Source organism: Astatotilapia calliptera, chromosome 3, assembly GCF_900246225.1.
Source record: "Astatotilapia calliptera chromosome 3, fAstCal1.2, whole genome shotgun sequence".
Classification (NCBI taxonomy): domain Eukaryota; kingdom Metazoa; phylum Chordata; class Actinopteri; order Cichliformes; family Cichlidae; genus Astatotilapia; species Astatotilapia calliptera.
The window spans coordinates 11,668,645-11,690,443 of record NC_039304.1 but is presented as its reverse complement, the minus strand read 5'-3'; the positions used below and the strand labels follow the sequence as shown (position 1 = coordinate 11,690,443).

At 43.3% G+C, this 21,799-nt stretch overlaps 1 long non-coding RNA gene across 3 annotated transcripts; it reads right to left on the bottom strand.

Moving 5' to 3' along the window:
• Nucleotides 1–383: 383 nt before the first annotated feature.
• On the bottom strand, nt 384–4,700 carry LOC113018621 (uncharacterized). Of its 3 annotated transcripts, none has more exons than XR_003271820.1 (3): nt 4,684–4,700; nt 4,412–4,589; nt 384–739 (listed from the first exon to the last, which is right to left on the bottom strand). It is a non-coding gene; the product is annotated as an uncharacterized LOC113018621 (long non-coding RNA). The 3 variants fall into 3 exon arrangements; XR_003271821.1 differs by lacking the exons at nt 4,412–4,589; nt 4,684–4,700 and adding exons at nt 1,370–1,658; nt 1,860–1,947; XR_003271819.1 differs by having other exon boundaries at nt 4,412–4,692.
• Between the last annotated feature and the right edge of the window lie 17,099 nt (nt 4,701–21,799).

Below are 21,799 nucleotides of genomic sequence, written 5' to 3'. Positions count from 1 at the left end.
ACCCTAAAACAAAGGATAAATGTAACCTTAGCCTCTTGTAGCTGTGAATGCTAATAAAAGCAGTTCTAACGGCTTACCCCAGGACCGGAGGCGCTTTGGTGGAGATAACGAGCACCTCTCTCTGCAACGCTGGAATTAAACAGAAACGGCCGCGCTACAACAGGGCCGCAAAACTACACTAAACCAACTTATTGGCAGATAATTAGTTTTGTTTTATCACATATCAATATTATTTTATTATCAAATTTGGTTATTTTGGTCATTCAAATCTGGCTTCGCCATCACTCACTCACTGATAGATACAGCTTTTGAAAATCTAAGAGCTCTGTTGAAGGACTCTGTGCAGGTTAAAAATCAATGTGTGGAATAATAACAAAGAAAGGTAACCTTTAATTATTTTAATGAACTCATTATCGAACTTTAAACAACATCAACAATGTTTAATCTGTGAAGGCACTGCTGGATGCTGAAGGCCCCCGGTTCCCAGCTCTGCGTGGAGGCTGTGCGAACACAGGTCACTGATGGTCTTGGTCACTCAGGCCTGTGAATCCAGTTCCTGAAGAACTCCGTCACCATCCTCTGCAGGAATATCGCAGCAAGCTTCTCTCTGTCACCATAAAGTATCACAGCCAGTCCATCAGTCTCGTCGTAGACGAGGTGGTAACGAAACGACTAACCAACACGCAGGACATACAGCGGAGTGGCAACTTCACCGTGTCCATCCATTTCAGCTTCAAGTCTGTCAGAAGGAAGAACAAATGAGTCAGCTGCAGCAACTACTCGTTAAACGCTGTAACTTATCAGAGCTCTGTTTGATAGCTGCTGATTCACAACAATAACAGTCTTTATAAATCTGCACCGGTTATCGGGTTATCCAAGGCTTTTATGTGCGAATGTTTGCTTGTGAGAGCAGCTAGCCGGAGTTCAAAGGAGCTGGCCTCGCAGCCTGTCAAGGAATGCGCTGGAAGGAACCAGGTTTCGTAAGATTTGAGTTTCAAACTTTATATACATTTTGAAACTAAAATCCAGTCTTTACTGGTATTGAGCTGATTCTTTTAAAGATGTTTTTTTTTTGAAATTTGGAAAAATCTGTTAACACAATCATTATGAACAAGCTTTGAAAACCAATGTTGAAACTGTGAGTCTACATGCTGCGAGTCAACTGCCTTAAAGATTCAAGATTCAAAGTGTTTATTGTCATGTAGAAGAAATGGCATTTCTCTGTGCAATGAAATTCTTCCTTTGCTGTCCATACACAAATGCCAAGTTTGGCACAGAGATTCACTGCAACGACTAAACATTGAAAGGAACTTAGAGAGGAAAAAAAACAGCAAAAGTAGAAACAATGAGTCGAAACAAAGTCGCTTACCTTTATTAATAATGCAGATGAAGATAATGATCCTTTTCTTATTTTCTTCTGTTTCAGCTTTTAGAAGCGGGACCAAAGATTGTCTTCTTGTCCTTCTTCCCTGTCAACGTATATTTCGTCAACGGCATAATATTCTAATATGACTACTGGAACGACTTGACCGCAGTCTCAGGCACTAGGTGACTGAGCACAGCACTTCCGCATATGAGCGAGGGGAAACTCCTTGCACGCATTGTTCGATCTTTGCTCTCTTTTCTCCCCTTTTCTCAGGTAGATGTTATTTTAACAACTGAAAATATGAAATAAACACACATGTAAGCCAAGACTCTAAAGAAACAGCGTTGTTGTTGTTCGGTTTTTCATTTCGCCATTTGTTGATTCACTCGAAGAGCAATTAACGTAATATGGGTCAAGTGATCAGTTTGATATCTTCTGTGATACACCGTCATATTTACATTATTTGTACAGTACGAATGATTTGCTTTGGTACCTGGTCAAAATCAAGCTCTCCTCTGTCTGCCCGGCTGCACTTCTTCGCCCTCGCTCACACGCCTAATGCTCAGTCGCCAAGTGCCTGAGCTCGGATCATACCAAAATTAGGGGGAATTAAGGACTGTGCGCTATGTGCTTTGAATATTGTGTGTAGTTTTTGTCTTATACAGTTGTCAGTCGGGCATCTTACACTCCCAAAGACCCCGGGCTTCTGAAAAAACAACCCGGGTTTAAGCCCAGTAATACATCCCCACATTGCACAGTAAGAGGGGTCTGAGAGCTAAGAGGTAAGTAAGAGAGTGTGCAAGACTCGTCTCTCTCTAAGGGGAGAGACACTGACAGGTCTCACATACTCATCCCCTTTCTTACGATGCACAATTGTGCACTAAGTGCGATAACTTACCGACGACTCATATCAGAATATTATGCCGTTTATACGTTGACAAGGAAGAAGGGCAAGAAGACAAACTTTGGCCCCGCTTCTAAAGGCTGAAACAGAAGAAAATAAGAAAAGGATCATTATCTTCAGCATTGTTAATAAAGGTAAGCGACTTAAGTTCATTGTTCCCACTTTTGGCAAACTTGAGCCCTTTTAGCTTTCCCAAGTTCCCTTTAACGTTTATTTGTTTCACTGAGTCAGCTGCCGTGTGCGCTTTTGAAGGTGGGAAGTTTTCTTGGAAGTTATTTCAGTGTTGATAGTTCAGCAGAGAGACTTGATCATTAGACTGGGACTAGGACAAACGTTACTCCTCGGGCTCTCAGTCTTTAATCACACTTGCGAACTTGTCAAAGGGGTTTGGGTTATTATAAAATCAGGAGCGTTCATTGTTTGGGATGAAGAAAGTTTTTATGTGATCTTTGACTCATCTGTGATTTGTTTTCTTTCTGCAGGGTTTGAAGCCGTAATGGATGGAGACGGTGAAGGAGCCGCTCGGGCACAGCTGTGTGTCCTGCAGCTGCGCTCCTTTCACCTGCATCTCTACTACGACCAGACTGACGGGCTTGTTGCCATGCTGTACAGAGGGACACAGAGGCTTGCTGTCGTATTCTTCAGAAGAGTCCTGACGGCGGTCATCCAGAATGGGGATCGCAAGCATAGCAGTGTGTGACCGAGATCGTCAAAGCCTGAGCTTACATGGAGAAACCAGCCGCCTTACCTCAATATGACATGGGCAGTTGGAGTTTGTATCTTTGTAGACCTATTTGTATTTTTAATCCCATAAATGAATATTATAAAAACACACATCAGTTATCTTTCATTTTATTAATCCATGCACCAATTTTTGTTCTAGAACCTGAAGAAGTCGCCAATAGGCTAATAAAATGTAATAAAATGTTCTTTGTCATCTTTTCCAGCTTTAATGCGCATCTGCGCCAAAAATAGGCGATTAAAAAACGTCAAAAATATGAAAGTTTACTTCTAATATAAATTTGGGAAAAACTAATGGATGTTAATGTGTAGTTCTCAGAATAATTAACCCTCTAGTGCAGAGCACTATTAAACCCATGTTCACGGTATAGTTTTTTAAAATTAAATACAAAGCACCAAAGATCAACAATTATTTGTGAATTGTGGACAAAGCTTCAGAGAAAGTGGCTTCTTTCTGAAGGGGGCTGGGCAGCCAGTCTCTCTCTCTGTCTGTCTGTGTGTGTCTGAAGAAGCAAAATAAGAAGCAGGCAGGGTTTTTTCGCATTCGTTTTCCTCTCTATCGTCAAAACCTGTGGGTTAAACTCGGGTTTAACGCTGTGGTTTGTAGGAAACCACACACACCCACACACACACACACACACGTATGAATGTAGATGGTAGAGCGAAACCTAATAGACTCAACGTGCAGGATTTATTGCAGCAGCAGTGCCACAGAAAAAATATTTGCATACATTAAACCACAAATAAAAATGTCTTTTATCTTAAATGAAGTTTCGGAACAAAGGGTGTAAAGATTTGAATTTGTCGCCCATTTGCATTTCCCGGACTCCGACCGGAATTGGCAAGGAGCAGAGGGTTCCATTAAAAAGATTTATAACAATAACTAAATATGCAGTTTTTAGTTTTCCCAAGCTGTAAAAATTACAAGTGAATCAATAAATAAAAATTAGCACCTGCTCCTTTTATGTAAGGTTTCAAAGACACAGCCAGCCACACACGGTTTTAAAGAAACAGCTATATCAACTAACTGAGCCGAGGGTGGCTGCTGATCAGCTAACTGAGCCGAGGGTGTGGAAATGAAAACTGCACCAGTCCGTACTACAGGAGAGAATGGAAGTGTGGTTGGGTGATGATGGCGAGGGTTGCATTTCTTTTTCAAGGATGGATCAAACGATTTAGCGATAAACCTTGGTAAAAAAAATGCTGCTGTCGTTGAGAGTACCAAGTGGCGAGGGCCTCCAGGAGAACAATTGAATCCTCTTTCCCTGGGCCACCCATGCCAAACAGTTCAAAACTTAACCTCGCTCTTAGAGCTGTTATTATTTGTTTGAGTCCATTTATTTTTAGAAAACTGACAGTGGAGGCAGTGGACGACAAAAAAATTATCAAAAAAATACTACCTCCAGCTGCCTCTTGTAGGGGCTCGCGGCGTGGACTACCCTCCAACAGTAATCCCAAAGGAGCGCGAGATTCTCTCCCTCAAAGGCGAAGCGTGAGTCCGCTGGATCCATTACTGGTCGCGTCGTTCTGTCAGGGTTCTGTGTGTGGGCAGGCAGAGAGGAGGATCCAAGCGCAGGACTGGAACACAGAATTGTAAATCAAAACCTCAGCTTTATTGCTGACATGAAAACCAAACGTGAAGTGCCGTGAATACAGAAACCAAAAAACACACAGGCATAATCTGACGGTACAACACTGAGCACAGGAAAACACAGGGCTAATATACACAGGGTGGGAATCAGGGAATGGGGAACAGGAGGGAGACACAGCTGGGAGAGATCGGGGTTAACGAGACGGGGGGAACCAAGCTGCACACACTAACATAAGACAAAGACTTTCACAATAAAACAGGAAACATGAATTACTAAACAAGCACGCAGACTTGACACTGAGAGACAGACAGACAGAGAACGACACATGGAACCTAAACTAAACTAAACGTGAGATATAACCGAGAACAAATCCTTAAGCACGGATAAACAGAAACAAGAAACTAATAATAATCATCATCACTACGAGAATAAGAAAACAATCCATGAAGCAGAATTAAACCGAAATATAATAAACTCAAAATACTGGGTCCAACGGACCCAGAACCGTGACAAAAACTTTGTACCATCTCTGGGAGCTGCCAGGATCTAGAAAAAGCTCCTCTACTGAGACAAACCCAGTGTGTAGATGAGATGAGGAGATGGAGGAAGAAGAGTGAGTCACAGACAGACCGTAGTTTATTTCCCACAGTTTTATTAATCTCTTGCCTCATGATTCCAAGTGCTGTCATTTTATAATTATTATCTCATAACACTTGTTTAATCAGATACAGTGTCTCCTATGGACTTTTGAATGTCTACTTTCTCAGATCAGCACAGCCCTGCCCTGCAGCACTATCAGCAGCAGGAGCAGCAGCAACATTGTAACCATCAGGTAAAACATAGGCTACATTTGCTTTGCATTGTTCCCACCTGATGACAGTGATATAGTATGATACGATTTTATATTAGATTCTTGATTAATGTGGGTTGTTTTTGTTCAGCCTGGTCCTGTGTGCTCCTTTAAGCACCTTCCTCATCGGACATCTCTGCACAGCCCTGATTACGTGTATATTGTACAGTCTAGCTGCTGCAGTTTAGTCCTCTGTCCTGTAACAGAGCTGCTCAGGGCCTCTGCAGGCTCATAATAGACAACCTGGTAGCCAAGCTGTTGTTCATAATAGATGTCAGCTTGGCTAACATCCTCCTCTCACCCACCATCTCTTTGCAGTCTATGGGACTGTCCAGGACAGAGCTGGTCCTCTTTATCGGTGTGCTATCAATGGTCATGAGTACCATTCACACAGAGTTGGGGAATGGCTGCAATCACAGCATTGTAAGATGGTGACAGATATACCCTTAGGCCTCCTCCTCGATTCAGAGATGGTCTTTCCCTTTTCACGTAAATGGCCTCCTTGACTCTGCGCTCAAACCAGCGTTCCTCCCTGTCCAGGATGTTACATCCTCATCACTGAAAGAGTGTCCACTGGCCTGTAGGTGTGAATAGACTGCAGAGTCCTGGCCTGACCAGGTAGCTCTCCTGTGTTGTGCCATCCGCTTCGCCAGAGGTGTTTTGGTTTCTCTGATGTATAAATCATGGCAATCCTCCTGGCGCTTAACAGTGTACACTATATTACTCTGCTTGGGTTGGGGACCTGCCAATCTTTGACATAGTGTTTGGGGTTTAAAAGCCACAGAGACGCGTTGTTTAGAAAAAATATGTCTCAGCTGTTCCGATACTCCTGACACGTACAGGATAAGGCAGCAGTTGTCCTTCTCTCCTGGATCACCTGGAGCTTTCTTTAGGTGCCTTCCCAGCTTTGACAAATATCCAGCTGGGATAACCACATTTACTCAAAGCATTAATATAAAAATTAACGATCATAAAACTGACCTCATAGCCCGCTGTTTGTCAGTGAAGCTAGTTTAAGTCATTATGCAAATGTACTGTTAAAAGGCTCAGGAAACCTGCAGTCAGCTGAGACTGAAGAAGTCACTTACCGGTAGTAGAATTTCTTCGACTGAAAACGCCACGTCCAGATGAACAGAATCAGTTTTAGGGATTTCCTTACCTGGATGACTGAGCATGAATGAAGACAATAAAAAGTGATGGGGTTTTTTGCTATGTTGTCCTAATTTTTTTTCTTAAAAAACCTTTCAAAACACACATTTTGAAGTTGATAGCAGGGGCGTCACTAGGTTTTAAGGACAGGGGGGGGGGGGGGCTTAACCCCCAAGAGATACACACACGATATGAACGAACGTAGTGAATGAGCACAAAATTTCACAAACAGAAAACAAAGACTGAGAAATTGTTTTCCTACTTTTTTGGACAGATTAAACATCCTAGGCCACCAATAGATCTATTGTTTTATTTCAGTCTGCTTTATAATACAGTACAACAAGAAAACAGAGGAAATGTGTTTGCCGCATCAATAACAAGAAAAAAACTGAAAATAAAAAAGTACATTTTTCTGGCTGCAATCACCAGTTACTTGGTGGGTGGAAGCATCAAAGAATGACGTCTGTTTTTAAGAGTGGCAAATCGGTCAATCACTCTGTTGTGACTCAGATGCTGAAGCGTGTCTTTTTCAATAGACATGACTGCAAGACTGCGAAGTCTTTTCTGACCCATTGTTTGACGCAGCCAGGAGTGCAGCCGACGCAGTGCAGCCGACGCAGTGCACTAAAGGACCTTTCGCACGAGCAGCTGCTGACAGGCACTGTTAGGGCAACTTGGATGGTTGCCCTCAGAGAGGGAAACATGTCTGAATCAAGGAGGTTGTACACAGACAACATATTTTTGGGTGTACATCCAGCCTCTGTGTTTTGGTAAGAAAGTTTCTGGCCACCAGAACCTCCTCTTTTTTCAGGTCAAGTCTGTAGTGCTTTGCAAGTTCATTCAAGTGTGGTTCACTCAAGAAGTTCTCAGATTTAGGACTGCATGCCTGGACGCCTTTTAGCAGCCCTGCATCTACACTGCAAAATCTTTGATCAAGCTCGCCAACCATCCGATCCACACAAGGGAAAAGTAACTCTCTTTTCAATGTGTCTGAGTTGTTCAATTCAGTGCGTGAACCCACAGTTGCCTCCAGGACAAAATCCTCCATTTCCCTCTGTTTGTGCCTTGTCTTGGCACCTGGTTCAGGGATACTGTGGGTGTTACACAGGGCCTTGGTTTTCTCATACAGCTCTGTAGCAAATGCATCTGAGTGTTTGCCCTCAAGTGTGTCACACACAGCTTGTTTGCAGATGAAAGCTTCTGCCAGGTCTAAAGTCTCTTTCTGCAGGAATTTGTGGAGTCCTTTGGTTACCGACAGAATAGACTAAAACATCAGTAGTGCATAGACTGCTGAGAACTTGTAGAGCTTTGCTCTGAGACCAACAGCTATGGGGGATCCAATTGCAGATAGGCACTCCAAAATGGCAGGCAATGTCTCAAGAACTGCACTGATTGATCGCAACTGACATGCCCAGCGAGTGTTTGAAAGTTGCACAAGCTCAGTTTTTGTCAATCCAAGCTTTGCCTGAGTCTCCATGAACTTATGATGATTGACTAGGGAGGTGCTGAAGAAAGAATACACACACTCCAACAAGCTGAAAAGCTCCACAGCCTCTGGGACAGCCTTGCAAGTATTGCACAAAACCAGGTTGAGTTGATGAGCATAACAATGCACATATATAGCCTCAGGATGGAGCCTTCTAAAATGTGCTTGTACACCTCCGGTGGAGCCACTCATAACGGCTGCACCATCATATGTTTGTGCTACACACTTAAGCTCTGCAAGACCATAGTTTTGGATCTGCTGCTGAATCTCATTTGCAATGGACTGGGCATTAAATGATTTTATCTCTGCTAGTGCAAGGAAACGCTCCTTCACTGCCCCCTCTGACACGTACCTGACACAAACAGCTAACTGCTCTGCCTTTTCATCCCTTGCCTCATCTGCCATGATGGAATAGACTTTAGACTTTGTCATTTCAGATACAATGACACTAGTAACTTCCTGGGCACAACAGTCAATCAGGTCATTCTGGGATGTTGGCGAGATATACTGTGCATTTGATGGGGGATTATGTTTTTGAAGAAAAGCATCAAACTCCTTCAAAAGCTCCATGCACGCAAGAAAATCCCCTCTGTTTGGGCTGTCTTCACCTTCATCATGGCCACGAAAAGGGAGTCCCTGTCTCCCTAACACAGAGGTGACTGCAACAATTCGTCTGAGATACTCTCTTCTTTCGACTATCTCACTCACATTTGCAGTTGCTATCACCTGTGCAACGTTTCCCTGTTTGCTAGTTCCCTGGTAGCTTTTCCATGTAACAACACTGTCCTTATGTGTTTGAGCCATCTCATGCTTGCCAAAGATGACTAAAGCTTTCTTCCAGTTCTTGCAACCGCTACTGACCAAACTATCATGTTTGATGTTTTTGCCAAACACTCTACATGGGAAGCAGAAAGCTGCACTCTGGTTGACTGAATATTCTAACCAGTTGTGCTTTTCAAACCAGCTGTGGTTAAATGCTCGCTTCTGTGTACCAAAAGTATCATGTGGATAGCTCTTCAGCTTCACCTGTCTGGGCCCTGTGTCTTTGTCACCTAAATCAAACCCTGGAGTAGAATGAGTTGCTGCAGCTGCTTCATCATTTTCCCTCTCTTGGCCTGTTTGCTCTCCTCTCTCTGTAATAACTGGATCTTCCTCTGCCTCTCCATCCATTTGCTGCAGCTCCTCTGTCTCTCCTTGCTCTCTCTGACTTGAACTTGCCTGTTGACCTTTTTCTCCCTCAGCCTCCCCTTCTGCCTCACCCTTCAAGATACATTAAAACATACTGAATTGTAATGTAAATTGCTAATATCATGACTTCTGCTCACGCTCCACAGTAATTTGTTGCTCCCAAATATTTTGATGTTACAAACATTATATTTTGAGCACGCATGTGACTAAAATGGTTGCAATTTAAAGCCCTGAAAAAATTACTAAATTACTTGAATTGAAGTAAAATTAAAATAGAACCCTCAAAAATATGTGAGTCAGGCTAATTTGACTTATATACATATCTCTCTCTTTGCTCTCTCCACTTTCTAACCTTGACTCTCCTAAATAAAAGCTCAAGTTAAACAGGTCTTACATGTTGTACCGTGACTGAAATGTTTCATATTTCATATCCATATTGAGTCCCATAAAATTCTAATCAGACTGTCTGCATCACAAATGACTCCATCCTTTGACTCACCTCTCCAGCAGACGTCTCTCCCCTCTGCCTCTCTGTGCTCCTCTGCCCTGACTCCTACAGGTTAATGGGGATGGAGTGATTATTATTATTTCCACTGATGATGACCATACCTGAATGAGCTCAGCTCGATTTTTCAGAGCTAAAACGAGTGACAGAAATTAACATTGTGCTAACAATTTAACTTAGTGCGCTAGCCAGGTTTTTATTTATCAAATTGGGGAGCACCTGGTTCATTATTTACATGGGACTCTCTGCTGTTAGCTGGAGCTAACTAATTGTTACTACCAGCCAGTGATGAAGACTTACTTTCTTGAAAAACTTGCGTATATCCACGATTTCTTGCTGTTTGCCGCATGTACGCTAGTGTGTCCGCAGGTGTATACGAGCGGAGTGTAAAGTAGCAGTGAAACGAGGACTGGATTTTCAGTCATGTGGATGTCCCCTGTGAACAACTGGAACGGATTGGATAACGAAGCACTGACGCTACCTTAACAGTGTAAAGTGAAAGGGACCAACCGAGTTATGATCATATTTATGTGAATAGCGACAGGTTTATATTATTATTTCTTTAAACTCATATTCCTGCATCTTTATATTGAATTTGTCTGCAAGTTCTGTAAAAAAAAGAAAAAAGAAAACAAAAAAAACAAACCCAAACAGCAAATTATTTAGGGGGGCTTAAGAATATTTTAGGGAGGCTTCAGCACCCCCAAAATAGGCCTAACGATGCCACTGTCTCTAACATAATCTCTTGCCACCCCTAGTTTTGCATATGGCAGTGTTGTTTATTAAAAGAAGATAGCATTAACACTTTGAGCCAAACTGCAGTTAACACAAAATATAAATTCTAAAAATGAATATATATTGCAGTTGGTCCAAGCCCTCAGTCATGAGACCTGCTGTCATTGTTCGGATGTTGTCAGTCCATCCAGGGACGTTAGTAGCGGTGATCAGCCCTTGAATAGCAGTCATCAATATAACAAATGTGTTGGTTAAATGAATGTATGGAATAATAAGAAGGAAAGTACATTTTAATTATTTATTTTAATTAATTTCCCCCAGGGATCAATAAAGTATTCTGATTCTGATTAATTCATTATTGAAGTTTACACAACATCAACAATGTTCAATCTGTGCAGGCACTGTTGGATGCTGGAGGCCCTTCAGAGGTTCCCAGCTCCTCTCTGTATAAGGGCAAGTCACTGATGGTCTTGGTCACTCGGGCCTGTGAATCCAGTTCCTGAAGAACACCATCGTGATTGTCTGGAGGAATATTTCGCAAAGTTTCTCTCTGTCATAGTAAAGGATCGCAGCCAGTCCGTCAGCCTGGTCGTAAATGAGATGCAACTGAAAGGATCTCAGGTGCAGGGCACACAGCTCTGCCCGAGCGGCTTTTTCACCGTCTCCATCCATTGTAGCTTCAAGTCTGTCAGAAACAAGAGCAAATCATAAGTCACAAACACGACAACTGCAGACGCGTCCAAAAAAACCCCAAAACAAAACACTGTAGTACTTTTAAACGAGTAAAACTGAAACTTGGAGCAGCTAATGGATCAACCAAAATTAAGAACTGGTACATTTTATCTTTAAGTTACTTAACTTTGTAAACTGAAGAAGATAATTATGTCCTGATCCTTCATTTCAAGTATCAACTGCAGTGAAACTGCCTGCATTATAAAGCGCCTCCGCGGGGCACCGTGCCTCCGCGGCTCCGAGGCTCCGCGCCTCCGCGGGGCATCCTGCCTCCGCCCCTCCGCGGGGCACCACGCCTCCGAGGGGGCACCGCGCCTCCGAGGGGGCACCGCGCCTCTGCGGGGCACCGTGCCTCCGCGCCTCCGCGGGGCACTGTGCCTCCGAGGGGCACTGCGCCTCCGCGCCTCCGAGGGGCACTGCGCGTCAGCGCCTCCGCGGGGCACTGTGCCTCCGAGGGGCACTGTGGCTCCGAGGGGCACTGCGCCTCCGCGCCTCCGCCGGGCACTGTGCCTCCGAGGGGGCACCGCGCCTCCGAGAGGCACCGCGCCTCCGATGGTGCTCCGCGCCTCCGCGCCTCCGCGGGGCACCGCGCCTCCGAGGGGACACCGCGCCTCCGAGGGGGTACCGCGCCTCCGAGGGGGCTCCGCGCCTCCGAGGCGCACTGTGCCTCCGCGACTCCGCGTGAAAACTGTGCCTCCAAGGCGCCGCGGCGCACTGTGCCTCCGCGGGGCACTGTGCCTCCGAGGGGCACTGCGCGTCCTCGTCTCCGAGGGGCACGGCGCGTCAGCGCCTCCGCGGGGCACTATGCCTCCGAGGGGACACCGCGCCTCCGAGGGGGATCCGCGCCTCCGCGGGGCACCGCGCCTCCGAGGGGGCACAGCGCCTCCGAGGCGCACTGTGCCTCCGCGACTCCGCGTGAAAACTGTGCCTCCAAGGCGCCGCGGCGCACTGTGCCTCCGCGGGGCACTGTGCCTCCGAGGGGCACTGCGCGTCCTCGCCTCGGAGGGGAACTATGCCTCAGAGGGTGCACCGCGCCTCCGAGGTGCACTGTTACTCCGAGGGGGCTCCGTGCCTCCGAGGGGCACTGTTACTCCAAGGGGGCTCCGTGCCTCCGAGGGGCACTGTTCCGCGCCGCGGCGCCGCGGCGCACTGTTCCGCGGGGCACTGTTCCGCACTGTTCAGAGCGCGGCGTGGCGCACTCACACTACCTTCAAGTGTTTGTATTTGAAATCAAAAGTTTGTAAATCTTACCTTATAAGCGTTTGCCTGAGCCGGTGTAAGAAGTGAAGTGTTTCTGTGTGTGCCTGTGCGTTTTATACCTGCCAGGGCGGAGTGAAGGCCCTGCCCATGGAGGCAGGGCCTTCAGGCACGCAAGTTCACGTTCTCCGCTGTCGCATGGAGGCAGGGCCCTTCCTCTTCTCGACTCCAATTTGGCTCAGGAAATACCAAGTCCAAGTCCTATAATCCAACTGATAGATGAAACACTTCATCGTTGTTCAACTTATCCTAAATCACTTAAGAAAATAAGGAAGCAACAGAAAGAAGCTCTCAATTAAATGCATATAGAATAAAAAAAATAATTATCGGCAACAACTTGTTACTTTGTTATCATTTTATAAACATGTATGATTAATTATTTTACATTTCCGTGTTTTTAATTATCATTTTTCGTAAATCCCATTTTTGGTTTGTGTGTCTCTCTCTCTCTCTCTCTCTCTCTCTCTCTCTCTCTCTCTCTCTCTCTCTCTCAATTTTCCTGCTATTGAGTGAACAACATACTCAGAGCCCTGCTGCCACTTCATTAGTGTGACCAAGTGGTCGCCGGGGTTATAAAAGAAATTGTAATAAAATGACGACGCCACCAAGGGGAATTTCACCCGCAGGAAATTCATTTTTAAGAAAAATAGATTAAATGAATAAGAGAGGCCGCACAGATTCAAGGACGCACACCGACGCAGGTTGGCTCCAATATCAATAATTTTGTTTATAGTGAAAATAGATGAAATATTAGAAAACAAAATGTAGCGTCGTTGTTGACAGTGTCCTAAAGTTAAAAACAATCATGGAACTTGGACTTACCAGCAGCTGTGGACCCAAAAGAAAAATCACACAAGAAAATCACTACAGCCCACCCAGTGCTGTACAAAGGAAAGTGTGAAAACGACCCACCACCTGAGGGCCCAGGGACACTGGCACGTCCTCTGTTCACTGAAATAAACCAGAGCAATACGTTTAAAAGAGTAAAAGGACTCTGAGCGTCAGGCTCGCTACATATCATAAAAACTAAACCTTCAATCTTTAATAAAAGAAATCACACACGCACACCAAACTGGAAGGCTTACACCCTCAAACAGAAACGGCCGCGCTACAACAGGGCCGCAAAACTACATTAATACAAATTTCGGTACTCGGAGGTTAAGCGAGAGCTTACCTATAGCTGTCATAGGGTCTACTCGCTTGCTGATCAATCCGTCGCGGTCCGCCAGCATTTACTGCTGCTTTGCGCCAAACGCATGTGAGGAATAATCCAGGAGAACACCGGCTTAACTTTATACGGACTGACGCCACCCTGCAATCAATATGCATGTGGGTTCCCAATTAACCGAGTTGCGCAGCCAAGAGAGCGAGCGCAGGAGAGAGCGAGGGCGGTAAAGCAAGCGAGAGAGAGAGAGAGAAATAGAGAGAGAGAGAGAGAGAGAGAGGGAGGCGCGAGTAGCCCACCCGGCTACATCAGTGCTGAGTTGGATCTTTTTTTGGCTTTAGAACTGTTTTAATTCTCCATGGCACAGATTCAACAAGCTGTTGAAAACATTAATGAGACACTTTGCTCCACATTGACATGACAGCATCACACAGTTGCTGCAGATTTGTTAGCTGTGCACCCACAATATGAATCTCCTGTATCACCACATCCCAAAGGTGCTCTACTGGATTGAGACTGACTCTGGTGACTGTGGAGGCCATTGGGGTACAAACTCACTGTCATGTTGAAGAAACCACTTTGAGACGATCTGAGCTCATTAACATGGCACATCAGCGTGAAGGTTTAACGTGCTGTGCATTCAGAGATGCTCTTCTGCATACCTTGAATGTAAAAAGTGGTTAGTGGTTAAAAAAAGGTGATTTAAGTGAGTTTAGGGCGTCGTCGTTGGTTCCAGGTGGCAGGTTTTGTTTTTCAGCAGCTGTTCATACAGGATAGACTGAAAGAGAGGGGAAATAGCAAAAAGAGAACATATTCAACAAGCCGTGGTTCTCTGCGTGAAAATGCTTTGTTGCTACACAAATGCTGATTCAAGCTAATAAGAAGGCAACAGCAACTAAACTAATCAGCCATTACAGCCTAGGTTTGCACAAGAGCATCTCTTAAATCACAGCATATCAAACCTGGAGGCAGCAGCATAAGAACACACCAGGCGCCACTCCTGTCAGCCCAAAAAAACTGAGGCTACAGTTCACCCAGGCTGACCAAAATGGGAGAAAAATGCACAAATACTGCCTGTTTGAATGAGTCTCAGTTTCTGCTGCAACATTCAGATGGTAGAGTCTGCAGTAAACAGCTTGAAAGCATGAATCCATCCTGCCTTGTTCAGGCTGCTGGTGTAACGCGTTGGGGGATAAGTTCTTGCCACACTTTGGACACCTTAGTACCAAATAAGCACAATTTAAACACCACAGCTCACCCGAGTATTCTTGCTGACCATCTCCATCCTACGGTGTATTCATCTCCTGATGACAGCTTCCAGCAGGATAACACAACATGCTACAAACTCAAATCATCTCAAACTGGTTTCTGAACATGACATTGAGTTGTGTTTTTGTGAGTGTGTGTTCATCAACGTCTCTTCATCCAGGGTTAGCATCAGATTCAGCCAGTGGATGATTACGACTGGTGACCTTGAGATGCCATCACAAAATTAATAAATACATAAAAAAAATAGAATATAATGTTTTTCCCGGTGTGTAAATCCAAATGGAGCATCTTCAGTTGCTTATGTTTATAGGACCACCTTGTGTCTTCCTTTTATATTTTATTTTCCCTTGCTGTAAGAGCTCGGTAACACCGAAATTTCTCTTCAATTGGATAATAAAGGCTCTATTCTATTCTATCAACTTCAAAATGTGTATCTTGAAAGGTTTTTAAGAAAAAAAATTAGGACAAAATAACAAAAAAAACATCACTTTTTATTGTCTTGATTCATGCTCAGTCATCCAGGTAAGGAAATCCCTAAAAATTATTCTGTTCATCTGGACGTGGCGTTTTCAGTCGAAGAAATTCTACTAAGTGACTTCTTCAGTCTCAGCTGACTGCAGGTTTCCTTGACCCTGTAAACAGTACATTTGCATAATGACTTAAACTAGCACCACTGACAAACAGCGGGCTATGAGGTCAGTTTTATGATCGTTAATTTACAAATTGTCATATTAATGCTCTGAGTAAATGTGGTTATCCCAGCTGGATATTTGTCAAAGCTGGGAAGGCACCTAAAGAAAGCTCCAGGTGATCCAGGAGAGAAGGACAACTGCTGGCTTATCCTGTACGTGTCAGGAGTATCGGAACAGCTGAGACATATTTTTTCTAAACAACGCGTCTCTGTGGCTTTTAAACCCCAAACACTATGTCAAAGATTTGCATGTCCCCAACCCAAGCAGAGTAATATAGTGTGCACTGTTAAGTGCCAGGAGGATTGCCATGATTTATACATCGGGGAAACCAAACAACCTCTGGCGAAGCGGATGGCACAACACAGGAGAGCTACCTGGTCAGGCCAGGACTCTGCAGTCTATTCACACCTACAGGCCAGTGGACACTCTTTCAATGATGAGGATGTAACATCCTGGACAGGGAGGAACGCTGGTTTGAGCGCAGAGTCAAGGAGGCCATTTACGTGAAAAGGGAAAGACCATCTCTGAATCGAGGAGGAGGCCTAAGGGTATATCTGTCACCATCTTACAATGCTGTGATTGCAGCCATTCCCCAACTCTGTGTGAATGGTACTCATGACCATTGATAGCACACCGATAAAGAGGACCAGCTCTTTCCTGGACAGTCTCAACGACTGCATAGAGATGGTGGGTGAGAGGAGGATGTTAGCCAAACTGATATCTATTATGGACAACAGCTTGGCTAACAGGTTGTCTATTATGAGCCTGCAGAGGCCCTGAGCAGCTCTGTTACAGGACAGAGGACTAAACTGCAGCAGCTAGACTGTACAATATACACGTAATCAGGGCTGTGCAGAGATGTCCGAAGGGGAGGGTGCTTAGAGTTCAAAAGGGGCACATAGGACCAGGCTGAATAACGACAACCCACATTAATCAAGAATCTAATATAAAATCGTATCATACTATATCACTGTCAACGGAACAATGCGAAGCAAATGTAGCCTATGTTTCACCTGATGGTTACAATGATGCTGCTGCTGCTCCTGCTGCTGATTGTGCTGCAGGGCAGGGCTGTGCTGATCGGAGAAAGTAGACATTCAAAAGTCCATAGGAGACACTGTATCTGATTAAACAAGTGTTATGAGATAATAATTATAAAATGACAGCACTTGGAATCATGAGGCAAGAGATTAATACAACTGTGGGAAATAAACTCGGCTCTGTCTGTGACTCACTCTTCTTCCTTCATCTCCTCATCTCATCTATCATTCTCCACTTTCTGTCCATCTGAGAACAAGGCACAATCTGCTGTTGCATTAAACTATGATTTAATTATCCACACTTAATAACTCTTGAACCTAATCCATAAAAAAGTAATGATAGAAATATTTTTATTGAACTAAAACATTGCAACTTTATTTATTATTGTTTTTATACTTGAGTGATAATTTAAAAAGAAAATCTGTACACATAAAGCACATATAGTTACATTTTATACCTTTTCCAGAATACTGTATATACCATGGCCACAAGATGACATCATTGTGCTGATCCAGTCCTTGTCCTTCCCTGTCTGTCTGTCTGTCTGTCTATCTATCTTGCTAGACAGACAGACAGACAGACAGATAGATAGATGGATAGATAGATGGATAGATAGATAGATAGATATCATTAAACAACTTTAAAAGATTTCCATTATATATAAAATAATGTATTTATGATGATTCAGTTTGTCTTTCAATTCAGTGCAAAGGAGAAAGTTTGTTAAATGTTTAAATTTTACAGATACAATATTTTTGCTGCTGTAAAATCAGCATTTTGTCATATTTGAAATATAATTCTAATATAGCTGTTCTTAATGTGTTTTCTTTAAAACCCAGTGTGTGTGTGTGTGTGTGTGTGTGTGTGTGTGTGTGTGTGTGTGTGTGAGAGAGAGAGAGAGTACTACGGCAGTGTAAAGTAGCATAAAAGGAGCAGGTGTTAGTTTTTATTTATTGATTCATTTGTAATTTTTACAGCTTGGGAAAACTGTAAAAACTGCATATTTAGTTATTGTTATAAATCTCCCTGTAACACCATTTTTGCGTTTTTATTTTCTCTGAAAATATAGAGAACATTGCATAACAAAAATGTACTTTTCATAATAATAATATCATTACATAACTTTAAAAGATTTCCATTTGATGCTTTAAATTTAATATAATAAAAAATATCTATTTTATATTTAAAATAATCTTAAAATATTATTGTACAAAAATGGCAGCAATTTAATTTGTTTAATAGTTTTAGCTGATCGTCTGTGACACCAGGAAGACCGTACACCTGCATCTCTACCAACTTGCATTGCAGTTTCTGGGCTCTCCAGCCTCTTTGTTCCACATTTCCTCTAATGCAGGAGAAATTATCTCCAAGAAAAGAAACTCGACCATCACACAGTGGAACAAATTCTCTTCTCAAACAAAAACCAAACGGATAACCTTAAATGCATCACGTTTTTACTTTACAAGTTCATAAGCATTCTCCCTTTTCAGTTCTACCTCCTGGTCAAACATATGTATAAGAAAATTGGCCCAGTATCATATTATTTATACACACAGCGGTCTTTCTGTCCAGTGATTAATTGCATGAGTTCATGGAGGCAGGACCTCACAGCAGAAGCGTACTCCATAATCTGTTGTACATTATTATATGTATATTATATGTATTTTTCATGTATTGTATTTACCAACATCAAGAAGTCACAAGCAAAGAAAGACCACACCATGGCGCATAAGCAACGTTTATTGACCAAATTTATCTACTAAACTAATATACGTAACATTTTTTTCACCTCCCAAAAAGCAAAGCAACGGCAGCCCAATATCAGAGAGAACTGTGAACTCGTCATAATGAAGCAGTTCATTTTGTAGATTCAAGCTGCTCTTCATACTTTTGGCCATCAGGCGTCACCAGAGGACTGTGTTGAAAGTCCCGCAGAGTTGGTCACGCAGGCCTGTGAATCCAGTTCCTGAAGAACTCCGTCACCATCCTCTGCACGAATATCGCAGCAAGCTTCTCTCTGTCACCGTAAAGTATCACAGCCAGTCCGTCGGTCTGGTGGTAGATGAGATGGAAACGAAACCAGGAACCCACAGGCAGGACAAAGAGCGGAGTGGCATCTTCACCGTGTCCGTCCATTGCAGCTTCAAGTCTGTTAGAGGGAAGAACAAACCATAAGTCACAGTCAGCGATAGCTGCAGACACGTCAAAGAAAACACTGTAGTACCTTTTAAACAAGTAAACCTGAAGGAAACTTGGAGCAGCTAACAGGCAAAAGTCAACCAAATTTAGGAACAACGTTAAACCAGTACATTTAATCCTTAAGTTAATTCCCTTTATTAGAGATCCTTCTGTTTCAAGGGTTCACTGCAGTGAAACTGGCTGCATTATAAATCTAAACCAGAATTGTTGCCTACGATATTGCCACAGAGCAAGCACCTTTTCAGTAACTTATCTTTCTCGTAGAAATGTGCTCCAAATAAAGAACTTTGTTGACAAGATTATTAGTTTATCATTTATAAATCAATATCGTCGGTATTGACAGCATTTTTTTTTTAAGTGAACATGTAAAAGAGTGGGATTAAGCGATGCGGTTGAAAAAAAATTGTGGCTTCCGTCACATTAAACTCTGTGAGGATACAGGAAAAGGAGAGAGTGCGCAGATGTACGGGAAATTGAGGAGGTCTCAAATATCTGCTTTCAGCAGTTTTTATACACAAGTATGGGTGTGTAGGCGCACGGTGTCCCCCCCTCTCTACTAAAGAACCATTTCTTGATGGTTCTTTGGGCCACCTTTAATGGTTTTTCAAAGAACCTTTTTTAAAATGCAGTCTTTACTACAACTTGCTGATTTGTTTCTTTAAGTTTAAATTTGGACAAATCTGTTAACACTATCATTACGGACAAGTTTTGTTTAACGTACAAACACTACCTTCAAGGTTTTGTATTTGAAATCAAAAGTCAATCTTACCTTTATCCACAATGCTTACAATAATAATCCGTTTCTTATTTCTTCTTTTTCGACCTCTATAAGCGTCGCCGAGGTTTGTCTGAGCCGGTGTAAGGAGTGAAGTGTGCCTGTTTTTATACCTGCCAGGGCGGAGTCTTCTGCGCGTGTATGCAAACTCCGCGTGTATGGAGGCAGGGCCCGGCAGGAACTGCCGAGAAGAGGCCTCTTCCCGGGCCCTGCCTCCATACACGCGGAGTTTGCATACACCTCCTCATACGCGGAGAAGGGTGATGAGATCTACCTCATGCTCTCTCGCTCTCTCGCTCTCCGGCTCTCTGGGCTCTCTCTCTGGCACGCCGGGCACGCCGGGCTCTCTCTCTCTCTCTCTGTGGGTCTACACAGAGCGCATGCGGGCCGCATTGATGGTTCACACTAGAGCGCGTTTGCTGTCGCATTTTATTTGTAGTGTGAACAAGCAGACAAAAATCAGATTTGATCAAAAAAAATATCGGAATTGAGCATCAAGACCTGCAGTGTGAACTTAGCCCAATTTGGCTCAGGAAATAGCAAGTCCAAGTCCTATAATCCAACTGATAGATGAAACACTTAAGAAAATAAGGAAGCAACGGAAAGAAGCTCTCATCCAATTAAATGCATGTAGAATAAAAAATGAATATCGACAACAACTTGTATTTTTGTATTACTGTGAGAACTATGCTCATTTCTACATTTGAATGTGATGTAGGCAGGTCTGATGTATGGATGGATGTGTGAATGTGAGGGTGTTCAACATTTGTTTGTATTATACTATAAAAAATTTCAATAAAAATATATGGAAAAAACAACTTGTTAATTTGTTATCATTTTATAAACATTATTAATTATTTTACATTATTTTACATTAATTATTTTACATTTCCGTGTTTTTAATTATCATTTTTCGTAAATCCCATTTTTGGTGTGTGTCTCTCTCTCTCTCTCTCTCTCTCAATTTTCCTGCTATTGAGTGAACAACATACTCAGAGCCCTGCTGCCACTACATTAGTGTGACCAAGTGGTCGGCGGGGTTATAAAAGAAATGGTAATAAAATGACAACGCCACCAAGGGGAATTTCTATTTAAGGAAAATAGATTAAATGAATAAGAGAGGCCGCACAGATTCAAGGATGCACACCGACGCAGGTTGGCTCCAATATCAATAATTTTGTTTATAGTGAAAATAGATGAAATATTAGAAAACAAAATGTAGCGTCCCAGGCCAGACTGACAGACTTGCCAGACTTGCCTCTGTTCACTGAAATAAACCAGAGCAATACGTTAAAAGAGTAAAAGGACTCTGAGCGTCAGGCTCGCTACATATCATAAAAACTAAAACTTCAATCTTTAATAGCTTTAATAAAAGAAATCACACATGCACACCAAACTGGAAGGCTTACATCCCACAAATCAAACTACAACTCGTGCTGGTGGCAATAGTTCAGGCCTTGATCACAAGCCAGTCTGGCTCCGCACAGGCTGAGATCGGCAACTGAGGCGGTTTCAAGTTCCCAGCACGACACGCGGGCAGAGGATCGCTCCAGCCCGATCACCGAGGCGTGGGTACAAGCAACAATCCAGAATATAATAAAACCAGGCGCACCAGAAAAAGGTTAGCCCACTTAATAAAAACAATTCCACAAAAATAAAAGATGAGACCAAAAAGACGAGACAAGACAAGAGAGCAGCTCCACCGAGCAGGAGCCCTCAAACCGACTATAGGCAGGCGTCTTGATTCTCCAATTAAGGTTAGGCGATTTGCCACGGAGAGGTGAAGGCAGCAATCAAACCCTAAAACAAAGGATAAATGTAACCTTAGCCTCTTGTAGCTGTGAATGCTAATAAAAGCAGTTCTAACGGCTTACCCCAGGACCGGAGGCGCTTTGGTGGAGATAACGAGCACCTCTCTCTGCAACGCTGGAATTAAACAGAAACGGCCGCGCTACAACAGGGCCGCAAAACTACACTAAACCAACTTATTGGCAGATAATATTAGTTTTGTTTTATCACATATCAATATTATTTTATTATCAAATTTGGTTATTTTGGTCATTCAAATCTGGCTTCCCCATAAATATTGGCGACTTTCAAGCCTTTGAGTCGCCGAGCAGCTGAATAGGGGAATAATGTTGACGCGCCCGCTG